The following is a 21,937-nucleotide window of genomic DNA, read 5'->3' on the forward strand; positions in this document are numbered from 1 at the left end:
AGAGTTGAGGGTTGGCCTGGAATGAGAAGTTCACTGTGTGTGACTGTGGATTTGGCTGTTCTGCTTGTATAGACCAGCCTTTATCTTCTAAGAAAATACAGGCTTGAAAATGGGCTTGCATGAACCAAATGATATTCAACAAGGCCAATAGAAAGGAGCTGCGCTTAGGCTGGGTCAACCACGTAGGTGTGTACATACAGAGTGGTACATTTTGAGCAGGCCTGTGGATAATGACTTGGGGGTTCTGCATGCCAAATGAGGCTGCTTGAGGGAGGTGATTGTCTCCATCTACTCTACCCTTGTGAGTCCTCACCTGCATCCAGGCCTGGAGTGCCCAGCACAAGAAAGATGTGGAGCTGTTGGAATGGTTCGAGAGGAGGGGCACCAAGATGGTCAGAGGGCTGAATCACCTCTTGTATAAAGACAGGAAGTGAGCTTTTCTTGTTTAGTTTAGAGAAGAGAAGGCTGTGGGGAGACCTCATTGTGGCTTTCCAGTACTTGAGTAGAGTTTACAAACAGGAGGTAAAATGACTTTTTACATGGGCTGAGATAAGACTGGGGGGTGGCTTTAAACCAAAAGAGGGTGGATTTAGATTATGTTAGGAAGAAATTCTTTAGATGGTGATGAGGCAGTGACATGGCTGTGGGTGTCTCATCTCTGGAGGTGCTTGGAGCTGGTTTGGATGGGGCCCTGGGCAGCCTGAGCTTGTGCGGGGCAACAAACCCAAGGTGGGAAAGTCAGAGGTAGCTGATCTTTAACATTCTTTCCAGCACAAGCCATTCTATGATTGTTTGAAAAAGTAATTGTTACTTTGATTACATGGATTTAAAATAAAGGTCTTGACAAATGTGTAGGGATCTGCCTTGCTGAAAGTCACCATGAAATAATAATACCTAGGTTGTCTCCAAGGAGCTCGGAAGATCTAACTGATCTAATAATCTAATAGGGGTTATCTCTTACAAGCCCATTTTAATAGTAGAAATAAACCTCAGGTTTAAAGAGAGTAAATGACTTATCCTGAGTTACAATTGGAGCCTCTTGCAAAGCTGGAGACAGACTCTAAACTCTTCATCTCTGTCCTGCTCTAGAAAATTGACCATTGTTTTCCAGTAAAAGAGATAATTTTCACAGATGATCTTGATCTTCACAAAATATGGGAAATGGTGCATAATTCAGAAACAAGATACACTTTGCAGATTGAAAGACTAAGTGCCTGAACTTCCATGGTCCTGTTTTATTTTTCCTATTTAAAATACTGTCCAAGCTGAATAGATGGAATTTTTGTGTTTTTCTGGGTTCACTGAATAGCCCATGATGAACATATAATTTCTTACATTACGGGAATACAACGTCAAAGAAATTCTCAAGAGCTATGGCAGACATGTAGTCAACTCTTCTTCATGTGTGAGTAGTTACCCAGTGCGCTCTGGATTCAGCAATGCTAAGCAGGCTTGAGTCTCTTCTCAGGACAAACATCAAAGAATCGTGTTTCCAACCTGTGAAATGTAGTCCCATAGTACTGACATCTTCATGTTGCCAGATGTGGAATAGCCTCTGATGCTCTGAGGCAGTTTAAAGCAGTTGGAATAATAATTAAAATACACACATATATATGTAAGATTTAAGGCCTAGGAAAAAATAATGCCAAATTTTATCTCAAGCTCAGATTGTAAAAACAAAATCTTGGTTGCAAATGTAATTTGTAAAGTTCTAAATTTATTTCAAAACATTTAGAATAATATTTTCATGGAATTCATTAAAGCATTAAGCTTGTCTTGAAATATGTGACGCCTTTTAATATGTGATAAAAAGTAGACTTCAGTTTCTGTGTAGAATATGTAAGTTCAGTTACTCAGTTTTTAACTTCCAAAACTGAAATCCTCCCCTAAGGTCTCTGTTATTTACTTGAACCAATCTGATGACCTTCAGATGTAGTAACAACAGCAACAGTACTTTTTTCAAAAGACTGCACGCAAATATTGAGCTTAACTTAACAGTTTGAGAGATCTGCTTAGATTAAAGACTTAGAGGACAAGAACCTCCAAATCCTTCTCTGAAGGGCTGCCCTCAATGAGTTCTCCTCCCAGTTTGTACACATAGCTGGGATTGCCCCAACCTAAGTGCAGTGCTTGGGCATGTTGAATCTCTTTCTGTTCATAGTTCACAAGGAAACAAAAATAGAGATAAGCCCTCTGGAAATCCCGTATTTTAGTCTTGTCCATTCTCAAACTTACCCATTCATCCAAATTTTTCTAATTTTAGCACCGAAATGAGTTCACCGGCATTGTAAGTTAGTATTCCCTGTTACTCTCTGTTTACTGAAGTTAGCATTTTAAAAGGGGAATACTTCATTTCTTTGATTCTTCCCTCAGTGTAAATACATTGGGTGATATGGCATTTGCTAAGTTGAAACTTGTTCTTCAGCTTATGCAACCAAGGCAATCCATGTGACACAAACTAAGTCAAGCCACAAATGCTAACTAACATAAAGAAATACTGTGGAAGAATCAGCCCAAAGAACTTTCTTTTCAGTTCAGTACAGTTTCTCCATCTGTAAAATCAGTAAGATATACTGAATACTTTGTGTATTTTCAAATCTGCAGATGTGAAACACTGCATGAAAACCTGATATTCATTTTTATGATGGCTAATGATCGTAACATTGAGGAAAATTTACATTCTGGAGGATAGCTTACATGCAGGAGTTTTGCTAAGTTAGATACCCTGCTATGTCCTATTCAGGGCCCCTGGCCATAAAGACATTATGTTGCTTGAGGTTTTGCAGAGAACAAGAAGGAAGCTGATGGAGGGGGGTGGAAAGAAAAACATATGAGGAATGACTGAGGCAACTGGGATTGTTTAGTCTGGAAAAGAGGAAGGCCAGGGGAGACCTTGTTGCTCTCTACAAGTACTACAGAGGATGTTGCATTGCCAAAGCTGTCAGTCTCTTCTCAGGTGACAAGAGATAGGCTGTGAGGAAGTGGCTTCAGACTGTGACAGGGAGGTTTATAGTGAATACCAGGAACAATTTCCTCATGGAAAGACTGGTACAGAATTGGAACAGGCTGCCAAAGGAAATTGTGGAGTCCCCTCTCCAGATGGTATTTAAGAGAAATGGGGTCATAGCAGTAATGGGCATATTGTATTGATGGGACTCAGTAGGTCAGGCTGATGGTTGGATTTGAAGCTGTGAATATGTTAAGTAAGACATTTTCTTAGTACTTTTGATGTTGTTGGGTTTTTTTGTTTGTTTGTTTGTTTTGTTTGTTTGGTTGGTTTTTTTCTTTGACATATTATTTTTACACGTTTGGACAAAATAAATGAATTAATCGTTTTGGTTCTAAGCAATTTACAGCCCATTCCCTTGCCCAGTTCTCTCCACTAGGACCATAGACAGGGCATATGAAAACACAGCTTCTCATGAGTTAGTAAATGAAACAGAAATCAGTCCATACCCTTTCCTGGAAGCTATAAATTTTACAAAGATTCAGCTGTGACATTGACAAAAGTTACAAGTAGTTGGCTACTATGCAGGTATGGTGCTTCAGGATCACATTGAAAAACAAAATATAAATCATAATATTTTAAATAGATTACTAGGTATATTCTATTTCATATCTTTAAAGATGTCAAACCACTACCCTTGCCTTAAGCATTTTTTTGTACCATTCTATAACCTCACTGAATTTTCCTGAATACACACATACTTTTCCCCCCGAATTCAGTAAAGAACTATAAGATACACCTCCTCCAAGACTGGAACTTAATTACAGTTTGAGATTGTAATTCAATTTAGATTTAATTCATCATTGATTAAACTAATAGTTCATGCATAGTGTTGATTTTTTTAAGACTACAAATATGTTTTCCACTTGAGAAGGGGGTATTTCTTTCTGACTGTAGCTAGAACTTACAGCAAAAACCACAGGAAATTATTTAAAGCATTTCCCACTAGGAATTATCTGAGAATTATATTAGCAGATCTGCTTTTTGTTTTATTTGCAAAGTGTTAAAAAAAAAAATAGATTTCAATAGCTATTTTTCTAATTTCTTTTCTAGAATAATTTTTGTTACTCACTGGTACACAGGATCATGCATCATTTCTGGAAGAATGTTTGTTCTGAAGAGCTGACTTTAGCATAATTCATGAATTTCTGGTACATATACCTTGGAAAAAAATTAACTGGCATTAATATTCTTATTACAGTCTTTTTTCAGAATTTTTCTGTTGAAGAAAGAAAAATGTATTTAATGTACATATTCAAGTCAGCAACAGTTTGAGTTTGAGTTGCCAAAAACTACCTTCTTTATATCATCTCCTTTTTATTTTATGATATTTGCATGCTAGTCTTCATAGACAGCATTTTCCTATTGTATATTTTTCTAATAGACAGTATTATTAAAGGCTAGAAACAAACCTATTAAATACAGCACAGCAATGCACTGAGTTTCCCTGTGGCAGACCAGCACATTATTCAAAGTTACTTCAGGAATTCAGCCAGTGACGACATTTGGTTGCCTGCAGCTTCTAAACATGACTGAAAACCCATAAAACGTGGGCATAATTAAAGAAGAAAATGAGACTGGTATGTAACTTCTTTCTGTGCTGAGGTGCAACACATACCAGCAGAAGGGTGGAGATGGCCTCCAATAAACTTTGCTCCATTTGTGTTTTAGGAAGGGAACAATAGTGACAGAAATTACAGTAGAATTCTTATCCTCCAGCAGCACAGAATCAATTATTTACATATATACTACAGATTAGTTATTCAAATTGTTAGAGACTATATTTTTAAGTATCATTAAAAGTCAGTCGTAGAGTTTGGACACATCTCTGATGGAAAAGCATTTGAAAATCTTGTAGAAATCGTGAAAGGAGTAAAAGCAGAAATGAAGAAGCAAGATTTACAGGAAAATGTTTGTCATTCGACCAAAGGATAAAACTACAAAAAAAAAAAAAAAAAAAAAAAGACAAACTAAAAAAAAAAAAAAAAAAAAAAAAAACCAGACAAGTTTCAGTTTTTGTTACTTTGTGGTAACTTATTCTGAAATGACTTTTATGGATCTGTATCTTTTTCACCTTAAAAATCTGATGATACTTCCATTGCAGTTTCCCTTTTTAATATTTGGCCTTTTTCTGAGGTGTTGGTTCCAAAATTAGATTCTTTAATTTTACAACAACCTCTCAGATTAAATAAGAAAAGTTTTTGCCTTGTTTGAATCTTGCAGATTTCTCCTTATAGAACCATTACTACTGGCAAGTCAGAGCTTGTCTCCTGTTTTTGCTCTGGCTTCTTCAATTGTAATTTCATTGCGGCATTCTGCAGAGCTCCCTGCAGTGTCAGTCTTGTGATTGATTTCTTTAATAATTTTCTACATAAGATTCTAATCTCAAAAGCAGGAAAAAATCCTGGGATATTCATATAATCATTTAGATTAGTGGAACAGGTGAGGTGAGCATCCCCTTTTTTCTTTTTTGATGGAGTTAATTCAGAGAGTGGCAATTTTTGTTCTTGACATAATATAGTTGCTTGTTCTTCTATTGAAATCACACTTCTTTGCAGATGAATTTGTCTGTACTAGTGAAGGGAGCACTAACATACACAAAGAGGGTAGATGCCTGGACTGCAAATATTGTCAGTTCTGTGTTGGCTATCCAACCAACCATCTACGCAGCTGACTTCCTGCTCCAGCAAGTGTAGAAACCGAGGTGTCTGAATCTCTTCAGATGCAGCTGTGATCCCTAGGAAATGATTGTTTCAGATCCAACTGAATGTTAATCATTTCATACTGAAGTCTGTTACGCCACACCTCTTTATTATAATAAAAACTTGAGCATGAAATGTAGCTACATTACCAAGAAAATTCTAGAACACCTTTTAAGTTGGTTTTTATATTGATAAAAAGTAGAGCTTCTGAATACAAACTTGGGAACCCCTAGGAAAACCAAAAAATGGAAAAATTGTTCATGGGAATACATGGGCCTGTGCCCCTGTCACTCATAGAAGATGAAGAACCAAATATCAGAGGAGATTCTCATCACTATTATTGAACATTGTGCATCGGTGTATTGCAAACAATACTTAGGAAAACACAGCAGCAGAAACTGTGTTATATTCATGTGTGTGTGTGTGCATAACCATTGCAGTTTTAAGTGTACTGCTCTAAAGTAAGACTCATCACCTGTAACTAATTACTTTTAGTGCCCAAGGAGATTTCTATTCATTTTTATGTTCCACTTAATGATGGTGAGTACTCATTTATTTTAAAAAAAGCTTCCTTCGCTCTCCCGTAGGGACAGGAACTACCCACAGGGCTGCTGTTTGTGTGCTCTACCACTTCCAACTTTTGGTCACATCCTTCATTTGTTTACAATCGCTATGGCAACGATGACTGCCATGGTAACTATTAATAAACTGCCACTAGTTCAGAAAAGAAAAGAGAAAGAAATGAAAGAAAACACATTTTGCACCAAGCTGCAAAAAGATAAAACATTTTAATCACCGGCTAACTCTTTGTAGGGCCAGATTCCATGCCCCTTTCTCAAGCAGAAAGTGGAGATGTAGGACAAATCAAAGTAAAAAAATAAAAAATAGCAAAGCGAATGAGAAATCACCCCAAAAGCTTGAGTTGAATTAAACTTCTCTTACTTCTCTTACTCTTTTAAAAGTCAGCCACGATTAGTAGTTTATAAATTGAATGAGTCATAGGAGTACATATGCACCAGACAATTTTTATAGTGTTAGTTTCAGAAGATTTCTTGTGAAACACTTCAATGAGCAAAGCAAGTGTTTGTTTTTTGGAAGCAATTCAGATGCAGAAGGAGCAGACTTGTGGCTGACCATGAAGTGTAATGAATGACAATCAACAGCAGCAGCATAGTACCTCTTCATGCATGCCCTTAAACAGGCAAACATGAACTAAATGCATTTCCTCACACTTTTGAAATCTATAGGAGATATCATGCTGTCTTAAAGCCTAAATTAAAAATCATGGAACTAAATTCTATTACAGGAAAGCTTCAGAACTACTGTACTTATCCCCAGGAGCCTTAAAACAAGTGTTGTACATTATTTTTACCATTTAATTCACTTAGTAACTTAGAAATATATCTATATCTATCAAATTCCTAAGTTAGGATTTTAACTTTGAGTGTTCAACTCCAGAACATAAGGCAGAAAAGACTGTTTTCCTAATTAAAAAAAATGATAGCAGATTGTGACAGTTGTTTGAACAGAAGGTTTTTTGACATAAATAGTCCTGGCTGGTTATAGGACTAAAGAAATTAGGTAGAAGTGATAAACCCTCCAAAAAAATTTCAGCATCCTTTTTATGTTCACAGAAATCCTATTAGATGAAGAGCAGGATGCTGATTAAATCTGAGTAAGAAAGCAGCATGAGACCAGGGTACCACAGTCTATGTTCTTTGCAAAGTGGAAGGCAGGACCATTCTGAGGGCACTCAACATCTCAGTGAAAATCTTGGGAAGCACTTCATCTGCTTGCATAGGCAATTATGAAGGATATACAAAAACAGATTTTTAGGTGAGCAGATTAGAGTCCTTTGACATCAGCTCGGAGTGAGAAAAGCATTCAAACTCTGAATGTTCCCTAGAGTGTGCAATTGGTCATCTCTCTTGTATACAGAAACAGTGTGTTGGTTTTTTTAATCTACACAACCGAAAAGCAAGAAATAATGGAATCATACAATAGCTTGAGTTTGAAGGGACTACAAAAATCATCCAGTTCCAACTGCCTGGGCCCCATGAAACTTAGCCTTGGACACCTCCAGGGATGGGACACCCACAGCTTTCTTGGGCAATTTCTTCTCATAAACATTTTCAAGATATCTTTTCACTGGATTAGACAAACAGCAGCACAGGAGCATCACACAAAGCTACTTATAGAAGCATCCTATGCATCTGTTAATAATACCTTCCTTCTTAGAATATTTTTTGGGTTTTGAGTCATCAGAGTTGGAAAGAATATACAGTTAGAAACAAAAGAAGGAATGCAATTCTGCAACTAACTACTGAAAACAGCAGTCAGAAAAGGAATTACAAAATAAGGAGTCTCAGAATTGTTTGAGTGATCCCTCTGAATTCCCCATCATCTCTTCATGAATATAACTTATCACTAGTCATAATGTAAATTAAAGCCTGTGTGAACATGAAACAATTTATTGTCACTAGTACCAACTTAATGCTCAGAAGCTAGTGAGCTCTAGTTAGATAAGATCAGTGGAAGAATTAAAATGTTGTTGCAGGAGCAGAGGCGAAATCTATGCCGTATTGTAAGATGGCTAAGTATTGCTGAATGGCTGATACAGAATAGTTTTAAAGCACAGAAGTGTGAAGAAGATACATTATTTCATTGAGATAAAAGGGTAAGACAGCAAAAAGTCTTCCTGAGAATAATTTTGCTATGGTTACAGTCTTTTGCAGAAAACATTTGAAGGTATCTGAAACAAAATATGGAGTAACATCCTATGGCAAGTTGAGATAGATCCTTCCACCTGCCTGCTCAGTATATGTAAGAAAGCTGCAGTAAAATACCATGCTAAAGAGAGCCACACATGAAATCTATAGAAGCTCTTTCCATCTTCTAGAGAATTTCTAAAGTTATAAAAGTGGGAGATCTTCTTTGGAACAAGCATGAAGGTGTTTGGGGCACAGATCTGTGCTATCTGCCTTGAGTCTTCTGTCTATCCTTGGATGTCTACCATGAGCAGGGCACAGGAACTGCTCAGGTTTTTTTCTGACATTAAAGACCAACTAGTTTCACCTCCCCTGCTATGGGCTGGTTGACCCCCATCAGATCAGGCTGCCCAGGAGCCTCATACTCCTCCAGGGACATGGCACCAAGATACTCCAGGCAGCCTATGCCAATGCCTCACAATACTCTGAGCAAACAATCTCCTCCTAACTTAAAATAAATATCCCCTCTTTTAGTTCAATGACATTCCCCTTTATCCTGACATTATTGGTCCTTGTAAGAAGTTGGTCTCCCTTCTGTTTATAAGCTCCTTAAAAGGACTGGAAGGCTGCAACGAGGTCCCCTGACATCTAATCTAAACCCTCCCTCCTTGAGCTTAAAACTATTCCTCCTTGTTTTATCACAGTCTATCCCTGTAAAAAGTTGATTCTCCTCTTGTTTATAATCTTCTTTTAAATACTGGAAGGCTGCATCAAGGTCTCCTCATAGCCTTCACTTCTCCGGACTGAACAAGCCCAGTTCCCTCAGCCTTTCTTCATAGGGGCAAGTTCTACAGCCTCTGCATGGCCCTCCTCCAGATCTGCTTCAACAGCTCCATATCCTTCTTGTACTGGGGTCCCATAGCTGGATGCAGTATTCCAGTTGGGACCTCATGAGGGCAAAGTAGAGAGAAACAATAATCTACTTGCTCATGCTGACCTCCCTCCTCTGACAGAGCCCTTTATAACATTGGCCTTCAGAGCGGCAAGAGCTTACTGCTGACTGTTACTCTGCAACTTCTGCCTCTGAATGGTTGTTATAGTTGTATCATTTCTTATCAATGACTATCAGTGACAAACTTTTATCTGTACATCAGGAAGAGACCCCTCCAAGGGAGAAGTCCATGTATTTACATGAGATGGAAAACTCAGCTTTTTATATCTAGGCTTTCAAATTATTTAATATCAATGAAATGCATGTGTAAGTTGCAGAAAAATAAAAATAAAAAAAATAAAAAATTGAAGCATTAACATTGTAAATTTTATATTATTATCTCTGTAAATAGGAGGCAGTGTTTATCTATAAAATGCAGAGAATTCACTTATCCCAAAACATATAGTATTACATTTTATATAAGTATACATAAACATTACTTGATATCTATATATTGCCACATGATATTAGCAATGCTGCAAACTATAGGCCTTCCTCAAGAACTATTATCTGCAAATATCTTTAAATTATAACTAAGCCTGAGCTGCCTTGGCATAAATTACCTAAGCTTCTATACAAAGAGAAGTAGTAACACAGAGCTATTCCATTCCATTCCCTTCACTATAATGAGTTACTTTGGAAGCTTTGGAATACATTCTGTAATCTTTCCTGATCTGTCCTCTTGTTTCAGTGATTGGGCAACAGCCAAAAATAAAATGAATCTGATATTGAGAAGCTTATTGCTTCACTGCCTAAAAATAAAAATCTAGGGTGAAGGAAAGTTCCCTTTATAGTGAGTAAGAGAGAGCTACCTATTGAGAAGCAGTCAGTGTGGGAGGTGGAGAAAACGTCTAATCCAGGTGACATCAAATAAGGGGAAAAAATGGATCTGGAGTGCTTCCCTTGCTTGCTTGGAAGCTGCAAGCAGTCACCTTTGTGAAACCACAGTTAAGAGCTGGGTGTCTTTGGACACACATTACTTCTGGCACTTATACATTCGCCTGAGGCACCACTTCCAAGTCAGGAAAGTGACTGAGCTGAAAACTTGTAATTTTCTTGTTGATGCCACAAAGTCAGTTCTCAGCCAGATCAGTCCTTCAAACTGTCCAACTGTTTAGCTTGGCCGAAGTTCATACTGGCAAGTGAAATTTCTGGCAGCAGCTTGAGCAATGGCTCAGAGTAATCAAGCTTAATGCAGCTTAAGGATGTGGTGCACTGGTGTATCTGAGTGCATCTAGCAGCTGTGTACTTCTCATGGGGAGAGCAATTCTTCCCATGATCCCTGATGGACTGTGCCTACCCCTCCCTTGCTCTGTCAGTAGGGCTGATTTGATACATCAGTGATCTGGATCAGAAAGGAAGACTGGATTAAAACTAGCATATTATGGAGGGAAAAAAATTTGAGGAACACAATGGAAAACTGAGAGGTGAGTGTTGAACTTATGGAAGAAAGCAAGAGAAGAAAGGGCTGGACTAACTGCTGGAATGCCCGGAACTATATGATCCAGATGGTACTTCTAGATATTACTCTCATCACTGAGCATCAAAAAGAAAAGTCATGCATTTGAGTACTGGCACACAGACCACTGTTCTCTCTTACAAATGTAGAAGAGTAACTGGAGACTTTACCATAGTACTCCGGTGTTTAGAACATTTCCCTTGTCATGAGATCATGGTAGGTTATGTTCAATCACCCTCTGAGAGATTTTCAGTGATCACTTTTTAATTTTATTTTGCCCTTATCTCACATTTGAAAGACAAATGTGAATCATGAAATACTTAGTTTTGTGCATCTTGGAGTCAAGAAAGATATTTGTGTAAAACATTCTATTGTTAATCAGAAAGTAAATAAGACAACTACAGAATCGTGTGAGAATCAGAAATAAGATTTTTTAAAATGTGTATCAGTTTATCTTGTAAAAATCAAATCCACCTCTACACTGTGTTGCGCTTTCTATGTTTTAATGTTTATTCTGTCTAGAAGTACATTCTGTCCCAATAGAAGAACAGATAAATTTAAACAGATTTTTGTTGGATTCCATCCACTTCATTCAGTGCAGCTATGACCTTATCTTCCTGTTCTTTGGGCTCTTGCTTTATTTTGGATACCCTAATCCCTGAATAGTGAGTACAAAATAGTGTCCCTTTCTTTGCTTTCCCTCAGTTTTGCAACTTAATATGCAACATTAGTTAGCCCTTAAAAACGTTTCTCCAGGTTTGATGGCATTCAGCCCATTGAATTCTTATTGTTAGAAGTCTTTATAGTCATCCAAGTGCTAACAAATGCTAAATAAAAGAACCTGTTTTTCACGTTGCCAGAGGAAAACTTCAAACCAAAGGAAAAGCAGAAAAAGAAAATTTGTTCAAGATTTTCTAAGCTCCATTGGGAACGTGATTTCAGGTAATTGTGTGCTAGTGGTGGTATTTCCTGCATTTTCACACACATCCCTCAACTGAAATAATTCATATGTAAGTAAAGTCATAGTATGTAGTTACCGCAGATTCTTTAAGTATGTTACATGGATTCCAAAGTCACAGCTTCTATAGCTTCTCATTTTCCTCCTTCAGAACAAGCAGATTTGGAATATTTCAAATATTTATCAAATATGTGCATACTTCTTTGCCTCTCCTGTGACTCTAATGGTCATTACAGGAAAAAAACCTCTAGCCTGACTAGTATTGGTGAGGGCTATTCAAATGTATTTAAACCTCGTTGCTTCTTAGTCCTCATTTTCAGCAAGGTCTGAAAATGAGGACAAAAAAGCAACTTACTGAAGTTGTAATTTCTGCAGAATTCAAAAGCTTCTGGCTGTGGAAAGCACATCTGAGCATCAAACATTTTGAACCAAAGTTCTTTACCTGTCTAAACTAGATATACTCTGTGTTCCAGATGCACTGTCAGCTTTCCAACTCACACCTGAGTTCATGTGGAAACCAAAGGCAAATGTTCCTGTGCCCGTACCCACAGAAAAAGAAGAGGGAAGGGAATAGAGAGAAGAAATCTAAACATACTTTGTCAATTGTGAGTTCAAGTCCCTGAATTTTACTGTATTCATAATGGCTGAAGAGGACAAGTTATATAAGAAATTCAGAGAGCAGAGAACTTGGGAAAACAGAATGGAGAAAATGGAAACTGTGGTTGACCTGGCACCAGTTTTGACAGAGAAACCAGTGGGAGATGATCACAAGTCAGCGGTTACTATGCAGAAAATTTCAAGGAGATAATGCTAAGGCAGTTAAACTACAGACAGTACTTTCTTAGAAAAATGTTGTGCTATGCAGTAAAAAAAAAAAAAAAAAGAAAGAAAAAAAATTGCCTTGTGTTTGAAACTCGGAGTGAATGGAAGGATGTATCCTGGGGGCTTATGCATAACAGAAGACAGTGTAAATTATCTTATTCTTATCTTCTCTAAATTTGGCCCAGTAATTTGAATTTCTTCTATATCAGTGAATTAGGGTATCTGAGCACTTTAACTAACGTGATTTGTTTCCCTGAGTCTTTTACTTACAAGTTCAGACTTTTCCTGGTATGAACCATGATAAAGGACAAAAGAGAACACCCTCTAATTCCATCTCCTGAAAACCAGTATTCTCCAAGAACTTCCAGAAAAATATGGTGGCAAAAGATTTCTAATTAAGTCCTGATTAAACTTGACTTGTGCAGTACATTAATTTTATTGAGTTGTCTCTCTATAGATTTTTAACATTGATTTCTATAAATTATTCAGGTTACAATTCAGATGCTCATAATTTGTATGTATTGCTCCAAGCCCACATGCACAGATGTCTGGAAAGGAGCTATGCATCTAACTCAATGAAAGAAGTTGCGAATAACCCAAAGAATCTATTGGCATTTAATAGTTACGATATGACATCTGTACCTAAGATAGAAGAGCAGAGCAAAGAACAAAGATGATCACAATAACTTTAAAAATGGTGATCTGGGAGTATGAGGTCAAAGGAGCAGGCCACAGGGGGGGAAAAAAAAAAAGGAAATAAAAGAAAGAAGAAGAAGAAGAAGAAGAAAGTAGACTGCCATATTAATTGACGATAAAAGAAAATACACAAAACAACAAAAGAGAATGATAATCTAGGGAAGGCACTTCAAGAGCAGGGTGAAGTCTTCATGAATATAAAAAACTGAATGGACATTTTCCCAAAGCTATCAAATTGCTCACAAGTGGTATAGAAACAAAGGCACATAATTGTATATGGATGTTTCATTTATTACACAGTTTTCCTTTTTTTAACAAGACAGCTAAAAAAAGAAAATAATCTATGTCAAAATCTAATCAACTTAAACTTATGTATATATATATATATATAATTTATATATAAACATATGTATATAATTATGTATAATATATATATAATTTTTAGAAATATAAATATACATAAAATAATATGCATATACACACATATATATGTTACACACACATATATAATTTTAATAAGATCAAACTTAATTCCAGTTGTTCTCTTCTCCTTCGACTGTGCATCTCTGAAAAGAATCTCTAATCATTTTCTCCATATGTTCCCATTAGATATTTGAAGACAGCAATAAGTTCCTCCCTGTTTTTCTTCTCTTTTAGAGGCAGAACAACTTCAGGCTTCTCCTCACAGACTACATTCTTCACTACCACAAACACCTTCATAGTTCTCTACTGGACTTGCCCTGCTCTTCCCTGTATCAGGGAGGCCAAGACTTGATGCAGTAGTCCAATGAGGCATGACAAGTGCCATATTGAGGAGAAAAATTAGTTCCCTCAAGCTATTGGCTACACTCCCATTAATGAAATCACTTTGCTAATGTGAATGGCTTTCTGCAAGGGTGCAGTAACATATCTATGGAAATACTTTATCAGTGTATCAGTGTTGAAGTTACATACAGGTATTAACACATTTCCAGACCACAAAAAAAAAAAAAAAAAAAAACAAAACTGTTTTAATGGAAGGCTTAAAAGTATCATCAGGTTTTTCTTAATCAAACTGCAAACAAAATAATTTTGTATCTCTTCTTTTTGATTGTCCAGTTTCAAAGAACTTCAATCATGATGACATGATACTCCTCCACAACCAAAGGAAAAACAATACCAACAGTATCTAGTTCAAAAATGAGAGGAAGAAATGGTTCAAGGAGAAAGAAGTACAGAGGGGCGGGGGAAGTAGTAATAGCATGGGAAGAGGGGAAAAGGACTAACAAAAGGTCAAAACTGGAAATCTTAAATGAGATGGCAAGTAATTACAGAATTAAAAGATTGAGAAGAAATATTCTTAAGTCTTTATAAGCATTTGAAAAGCTGGGCAACACAAGTAAAGACACCTTCTGAAGTTCTAGAGCTAATAAGAGCAAAAATGACCCTGCTGACCTTCTCTTTCAATTCCTTTTAAAGTTCTAAATGATATAAAATCTATCTTAGTGCTTCAAGTAAACTCAGTGACTGCTTGCGGTGCGTGAATCCTGGATCAGTCTTTTGGCTCTACACAATCAACTTTCCATAGCAAAGTGAGACTCTGGCATTGCTTCTCAGTGGCCAGTGCCAGCAGCAACCTGAATTTCAACTATTTTAAATTTGGAAGGATTAAGAATTTGAATGTAAATTCAGTGGCTCATTTTGTATAGAGGAACAATCTATGCTTCAGTATTTTTTTTTTACCAAGTCACTCAACATGTTGACCAGTTGTCCCTAAACTGGCTGTTTTTTGTTAATTTCACTTTTCAGCTTTCAAACTACCCCTCCTAGTTTTTAGCCATTTGCCCCAACAGGATCAAACAGGGCATTTTTGTGTAACGAACTCCTTTCTCCATGACCACAGATTTCACTGTGGACAGCAAGAACGTTGCAAATAGGGCTTTATTTACTTATTGTATTTGTTATATAACACCCATCCCCATGTATCTGGCTTCCCTACAAAAGTTGAAGGCAAGAATAAATAAAATAAGGCTGTACCCAGTGGCCAGAGAGAAGCAGCTGTTCTGCCAAGAGAAGAGCAAAGAAAGAACTCCAACAAAAAGAGCTGTTGAAAAAATTGTGATAAAATGATCAAAGTTGCACTGTCCATGAAGGTCAGCAAAGTTTATATACCAAAGCTTTTGCATGCACTGTCTTTTTGATTGCCATATCTAAGCATTTTATGGTCATCCCTGGAGCCTAATACAGTTCATGCTGCTGTGTGAATCCATCAGTGGAACTAAAAAATGTTCCATGTTTATCCAAAAGTCATGTAGAATGAAAGAAAGAAAGAAACAAACAAACCAAAAAACAATCATGATATTCAACTGTAACTGCTTAGCAGACCTGAAGACAGTTTATATTTGTGAGAGTCATTGCCAAAAAGTCGAATTACTGTGATGGTACAGGAGAAGATAAAGTAAAAGTAAACTTAAATTATCTTTAGTACCAGCAACTGTAGAAAAGTAATTTTTTTTTTCATTAGCAACTGAAATACAAAAATGAAGCATACTAGAAAAGTATATGAAGATTTCAGAGAATTCAAAAAGTTATGAGCACTCAATTTCTGTCCATCCCTATAGAATATCTTATATGGGCATAAATAAATACTTCTATTTGAAATATGCCACTCTACAGTACAGGGGGGAGGGTTCATTATTCTGGCTGTTTCTTGCATAATGCAGAAAACCATTTGATTTTGAGCTACGTGATCATACATCACAGTCACATGGTCTTAAACTATCAGCACAAATGCCATCCAGATATTCTTAGCTCTTTAGTCAGTATCAGCACATGCACATGTTGAGCCCTGTCTAGAAGACATGCAGACAGGACTAGTTTGCAGCTAAACTGAATTATGTAATTCTGGACAGTTGAACTTATTCTGCTCTTTTGCCTTTGCTTGTGCTTCCTATTCCCTACTGTTCCACCAGAGACACCTACTGAGCAAAACGGAGGCGTATGGATATTTCAGGACACATATTAGCCAGACGTACTCAGGTAGGTACAACTCTTCATCCCTGGCTGCTTGCTGGTACATGCCTTGCAGCGCTTACTATATTGCCTGTCCTGCCAGCAGAGTCACTCTGCAACCGTCTCCAAGATACTTCAGTCAAACCCAGTAAAGTTCACAGGAATTAATGGGAATCTTACATATATGTCAAGTAACTTAACTTAAAGTCTTCGAAATTCAAAGCATTATGGGCCCAGGTTAATATTTTACTACAGTAAACAAGCCAAGTCATGACAGTAGAAACATTACATATTGTTTTAAGAACCTTACACTCTTTCCTTTTCAGCTCCAAAATCCTAAACATGATTAAAATTCCTCTAGGATGACACTGTGCTTTGTAAAGCCTTCCGTTTAAAATTCCAGTAACTAATTAGAAGATACTTTTATCTTTCACCAAATGCCTCCATAAGGCCCCATGCTCCTTGCAGATTTCCAGCTATCAAGATTATGTGCCTGTTTCCCACCCCTGAATTTCTTTTAATGCTCTTTCCCGATCTCCACTCTCAGAAGAAAAACAAAAGAAATGAGTTCCACAGGATGCTGACAGTAGGGTCCACTCCCCAGCAGATTCATCTGTTTGGTACAACCAGCTCTTCAGACAGAAAGCGCTTCAGGGCACCGACTGTCTGTTTTTTGTGCTTAAACTACACAAAAGGCCCAGCCCTTGCTGGGAGCACTGGATGCTATCTGGGTTCTCACAGATGCTTTGATCTCCCTCCATTATCAGGCCTTCCCTACAGGTCATCAAGCTCAGACTACTGAGGCTCTTCTACATTTGGCATCATGCATTAAATCTGTATGTGGAGGAAAGTACAGCTTTTCCTTGTTTTCTTTTAAGAACACCCCCTTCTTCCCTCTGTACATCTGCTTAAGTACAACAAATCCATCCCCTAAGTACATTTCAGTCTGCGTTTAACAGTTTAACACACAGAGCCTGCAGTTGCAATGCTGCCTGATGTAAGCTGGCCTGCTAGTGAGAAACCCAACATCTCAATACAGACATTCAAATCTATGTTTTATGAAACATGGATTTCTTAGCATGCAAAAAAAAAAAAAAAAGTAGACCATCATAGTATTAAATACGTGAAACAGAAATTCCTGAAAGGGTTTTGAATAATCTAGCCATATGGAATCACCAAATCATCATCCAAACACAAATGGTGTTTTCTAAGCTGGTCATCACTCTCCATCCAAATTGAATGAGCACAGATATTGAATTACCTGTTGCCCGTGGACAAAATAATTGCTTCTCATTGCAGGGATGAGGGTTTTGGCAGAGTACCCTGGTACTACAGGGTACCCTGGTACTACTATGCAGCTACCAGCATAGCTGCCCCTAAGGCAGGGCTGTATACGGCTTAAGGGCAAACAGAAGATTCCCACTGTGCCAACATATCAACCTCTGTAAACACAATCATGAAATGAAAAATCAGAAGTAGCAAAAGTGTCTCATGCCAGCAGTACATGCCATATTTATTATTCTAGTGCATATGCTCTGAATAAAAAGATCATTGCAGGGGTTCCACTGCCATTCTCCTTCAAAATTAGGCATTTCTAAATGCACAACAGCTGATGAGATTACTTTTCAAGTAAAACAGATAATATGTGGAGAAATCTAGTTTAAGAATGACACTTTTTTTTCTTATTGCCTTTCCAGTTTTTGTTTTCTCACTATAGTGTATCTTGAATCACTGTCAGTCATTGAGTTGTACAAAAAGGGGACCCTTGTATCCCAGTGTTTAAGGACAATAGCTCTCCCAGCCTCTCCAGGCATCAAATTCCTGATGCTGAGTGGGTTGCACAGAAGGTGCATACTATAGGAATTGAATTTCACACAAACTATCTATGAAGAAAAAATCTTCATCACTTGAATTTTTTATTTTCACAATTCTAATTTAATTAGAATCTTAATTCAAAACAGATTTGAGGAAAAAAAATGCTTTCTGAGGTTGTTTTGATTGTTCTGATTTTGAATTTTAGTAAAAAATAATATGATTAGGAAATAATGGGACAGTCAGTATGATTCAGTTTTTCACTTGCATCTAATTTCTATTTGAAATTGTATCATGGTGACCTTGGGAAGAAAATAATGGCTTTTACTGCAAGTTGTAAGACACTGACCTTTTTCCTCTGAATTTGCACAGATTGCACGTTTTTCTGAAACATGACGGGAAATTTTTATATTTCATCTGAATTAGAGCTTTCACATCCTTATATGCTTTGAGACTCTGCTTTTCACTCTGCACTCACAACAGGCACCACTGGAACGAGAGCTGTGCCAGGAGGAAGGTGGCCTCAAGATCAAAATGCAGATTTATCAAGAAAACAATAAAGAATAGGAAAACAAAACCACTTTAACTAGACAAAGCCATTGTACATTCATATCAGGAAGATTTCACTCATTAGCATATTTGTGAACAAAAAGGAGAGCCAGGCACGAAGAGGAAAGTCAGACTGACGTGAATGAGGTTACAAAAATGTAGCTGAGAGGTTTGTTTTTCAAGTTTCATATGTCTGTAATATAGTCAGTGGTGGATTAATATACTACAAGTGGGAGATCTGGAAGCTGTTCTGAGCCCAGAAGAATGTCTGGTGTAAAAGCGGTGTGCTAGCTAATGAGAACAGTCTTCTCCAAAGTTTCCCGAGAGCACCTATGGCAAAAACTTTGCTATGTTCTACTTCTGTGATAATATTCATGTTTTAATCTTGGTAGAATTCACAAACAGAAAAATGCAGGAGTATCTAGTGGGAAATGTTCTCCTATCTACAAGAAGACTCTTACTCAAATGTACTACAGAATGCTATACTGATAGCCCAAAAATGCTATAAAAATATTTTCCAAATGACATGATCTAGTAAGTTTAGCGGAATAACATATGTAACAAAAGAAATAGTGTATTAAAAAGTTTTAATTAATTTATTATTTGAGGATTTCCTTTCAAAATTTTCAGTCCCAACGACTTCAATTCAAAGATTTTATCAGCATATCTGTGGATCAGTTGCACTATTTGCACTGAATTACTGTGATGTAAATGTGAATCCATGTACTGACTTCCACATATACAAGCACAGAAGAAAGCCAGAGAATCTTCTTACATATTAGACTGTTAGCAAAGGAGAAAGCATAATTGGTGTGGAGGAGTTTCTTCTTTGCTTGTTTGTTTAGGAAAAGTCATGCTGTGTGATCAAATTAAGAAGAAGAATTTTATTAGGATAGCAGGGTAGGTGGAATGCAAACTGCTCTGGTCTGGCTGCTTTCATTAATTCGAAGTAAAACTGCCTCTACTTTCTCTGCTCTGTGGTAGAACTTACATTCCTGTCCAGAGAATGAAAGACTTCAAAGATGCTAGCTTGAAAAGAATAGTTTTAAGATTAACACATATAACTTATTTATATATTAAAGTGATGTGTTTAGAATAACAACATCTGCACTCCCACTGTGGCGGCATCCAGATTTCTCTAGTACTTCTCTCACTCAAGAGCTATTTGATCTGCTAATAGTAGTAGATGGTCATGTAAAGATTACAGATGTTGGTGACTAGAAAGGTGATAGCCAGCTACCTCTATATTTTTGAAAAAGCACACCAGATTCTATTCCATGGTGTACTAAGTGTATAAGCTAGTAGTTCATTTCCAGTGGCAATCATTTGCCTAAGATTCTCTCTCTTCTGCCTAGCAGGATGGTGCTTACCACTGCTCCTCCTCTTGCTACTTTCTGCTTGTGTGAGGCATTCACACCAACAGTCCAACAGCCCTTCATCCTGGTGTTTGCCATGTACCAGGCAATTTGACGTAGCAGCTGACTGACTCCCATTACTAATGGGCCACAGTTCCTCCCACTTCACAGAGGTGAATATGGCTATTCCTAAATTTAATCTATATCTAAGAAACAAAATCCATTAAATTACAACTTTATTTTCATAGCAAATGTAGGCATTACCTTCATTTAACTAACTAAATAAATAAATAATAAAAACCCAGAAAACAGAACTTGGCATTTACAAATACTGTAGTTTCATGATGGAACTACAATGCAATATTCTAGTTTCAACTTTTGAAAACGTGTGATAAATAAGGATATTAAATAATAAGCATGTAGATTTATATTTCTAATAAATTGTATATGGCCATCTGAAATGCATTCCAGATTTGCTTTGTTCACACTAACAAAGCTGTTCACAAAATGAAATTCATTCAAAATGCATTTCAAAAATTATATGAATTACATTTGTGAATGGTTAAGACTAAGACTTTGACATATAAACAGAATTGTAGTCGAGAACTTACACACAAATAAACAATGAATGAATGATGAAAAAACAGTGCTATTTGTGTCAGTAATTATATTAATATGGAATTCACTACAAATTTAATAGTGACATCACAGTTCTGTTTCACAGATATCAATTAAAAAAAAATATCTACCCAAACCCACATTTTTCCATTTTGGCTCCTTTTGTGACCACAGTATTTATCTAAAAATTCAATGAGACCAAAAGTATACTGAATGTAACTCCTTCTTCAAGAAGGATCTACTGTGGAAAAATGTACCTCATACATGACAAGGAGGTGGTCTGAGTCAGCCAGCACAGCTTCACTAATGGCATATTGTTCCAGATCAGTCCAGTGGCCTTTTATGATAGAATGACAGCATTTGTGGACAAAGAAAGGGCAACTGATGTCTGTTTTGATCTGTGCGTGGCCTTTGACACAATCCCATCCCACATCCTTATCGCTAAGTTGGAGAGAGAGATTTGAAAGCTGAGTGGATTAAGAATTGGTTGGGTGGTCATAGTCAGAGGGTTGTAGTCAACTATGTCCAAGAGTATGCTAATCACTAATGGTGTCCCCAAGAGGTCTGTCCTGGCACTGGTACTTTTCAATATCGTAATTCATATAATGATCGGGACAGGTTTAAAAGGTAGGCCCACTTGAAATAATGAAGTTCAACAAGGTCAAGTATAGGGTGTTGCACTTGAGTTGGGGCAATCCCTGATATGTAAGCTGGGGGAAGAACTCATTAAGAGTAGCCCCCTAAAGAAAGGATCTGTTGGGTTCTTGTGGATGAAAGGCTGGACACGAGCCAACAGTGTTCATTTGCAGTCTGGAAGGCCAACAGTGTCCTGGGCTGCATCAAAAGAGGGGTGGCAGCAGGGAGAGGGAAGGGATTGTCCCTCGCTACTCTTCCCTTGTAAGGCCCCAACTGCTGTACTGTGCCCAGGTCTGCGTTCCCCAGAATAAGGATACAGAGATGTTGGAGAGGGTCCAGAGGAGGGCCACACAGATGACTGAAGAGCTGGAATGCCTTTCCTATGAAAAAAGGCTGAGGCAGTTAGGTTTGTTCAGCCTAGGATACTGGGCAGGCCTCATTTTAGACTTCCCTGTAATTGAGGGGAACTTATAACCAGGAAGGGAAGCAATTTTTTACGTGGTCTAATAGTGATAGGACAAGGAGGAATGGCTTTAAACTAAGATTCAGATTAGGCGTCTTTTCTCAGACGGTGGCGAGGCACTGGCATAAGCTGCCCAGAGAAGTGGTCATGTAGTTGGAATACACAATCTC

At 37.4% G+C, this 21,937-nt stretch overlaps 1 long non-coding RNA gene across 1 annotated transcript; it reads left to right on the plus strand.

The window, feature by feature from the left end:
• The first annotated feature begins 440 nt into the window (after positions 1–440).
• LOC107305876 lies at positions 441–12,708 on the plus strand. The gene is made up of 3 exons (XR_004305653.1): positions 441–522; positions 11,728–11,809; positions 12,299–12,708. It is a non-coding gene; the product is annotated as an uncharacterized LOC107305876 (long non-coding RNA).
• Positions 12,709–21,937: the final 9,229 nt, after the last annotated feature.

The sequence above is a fragment of the Coturnix japonica genome, chromosome Z (assembly GCF_001577835.2).
Source record: "Coturnix japonica isolate 7356 chromosome Z, Coturnix japonica 2.1, whole genome shotgun sequence".
Classification (NCBI taxonomy): Eukaryota; Metazoa; Chordata; class Aves; order Galliformes; family Phasianidae; genus Coturnix; species Coturnix japonica.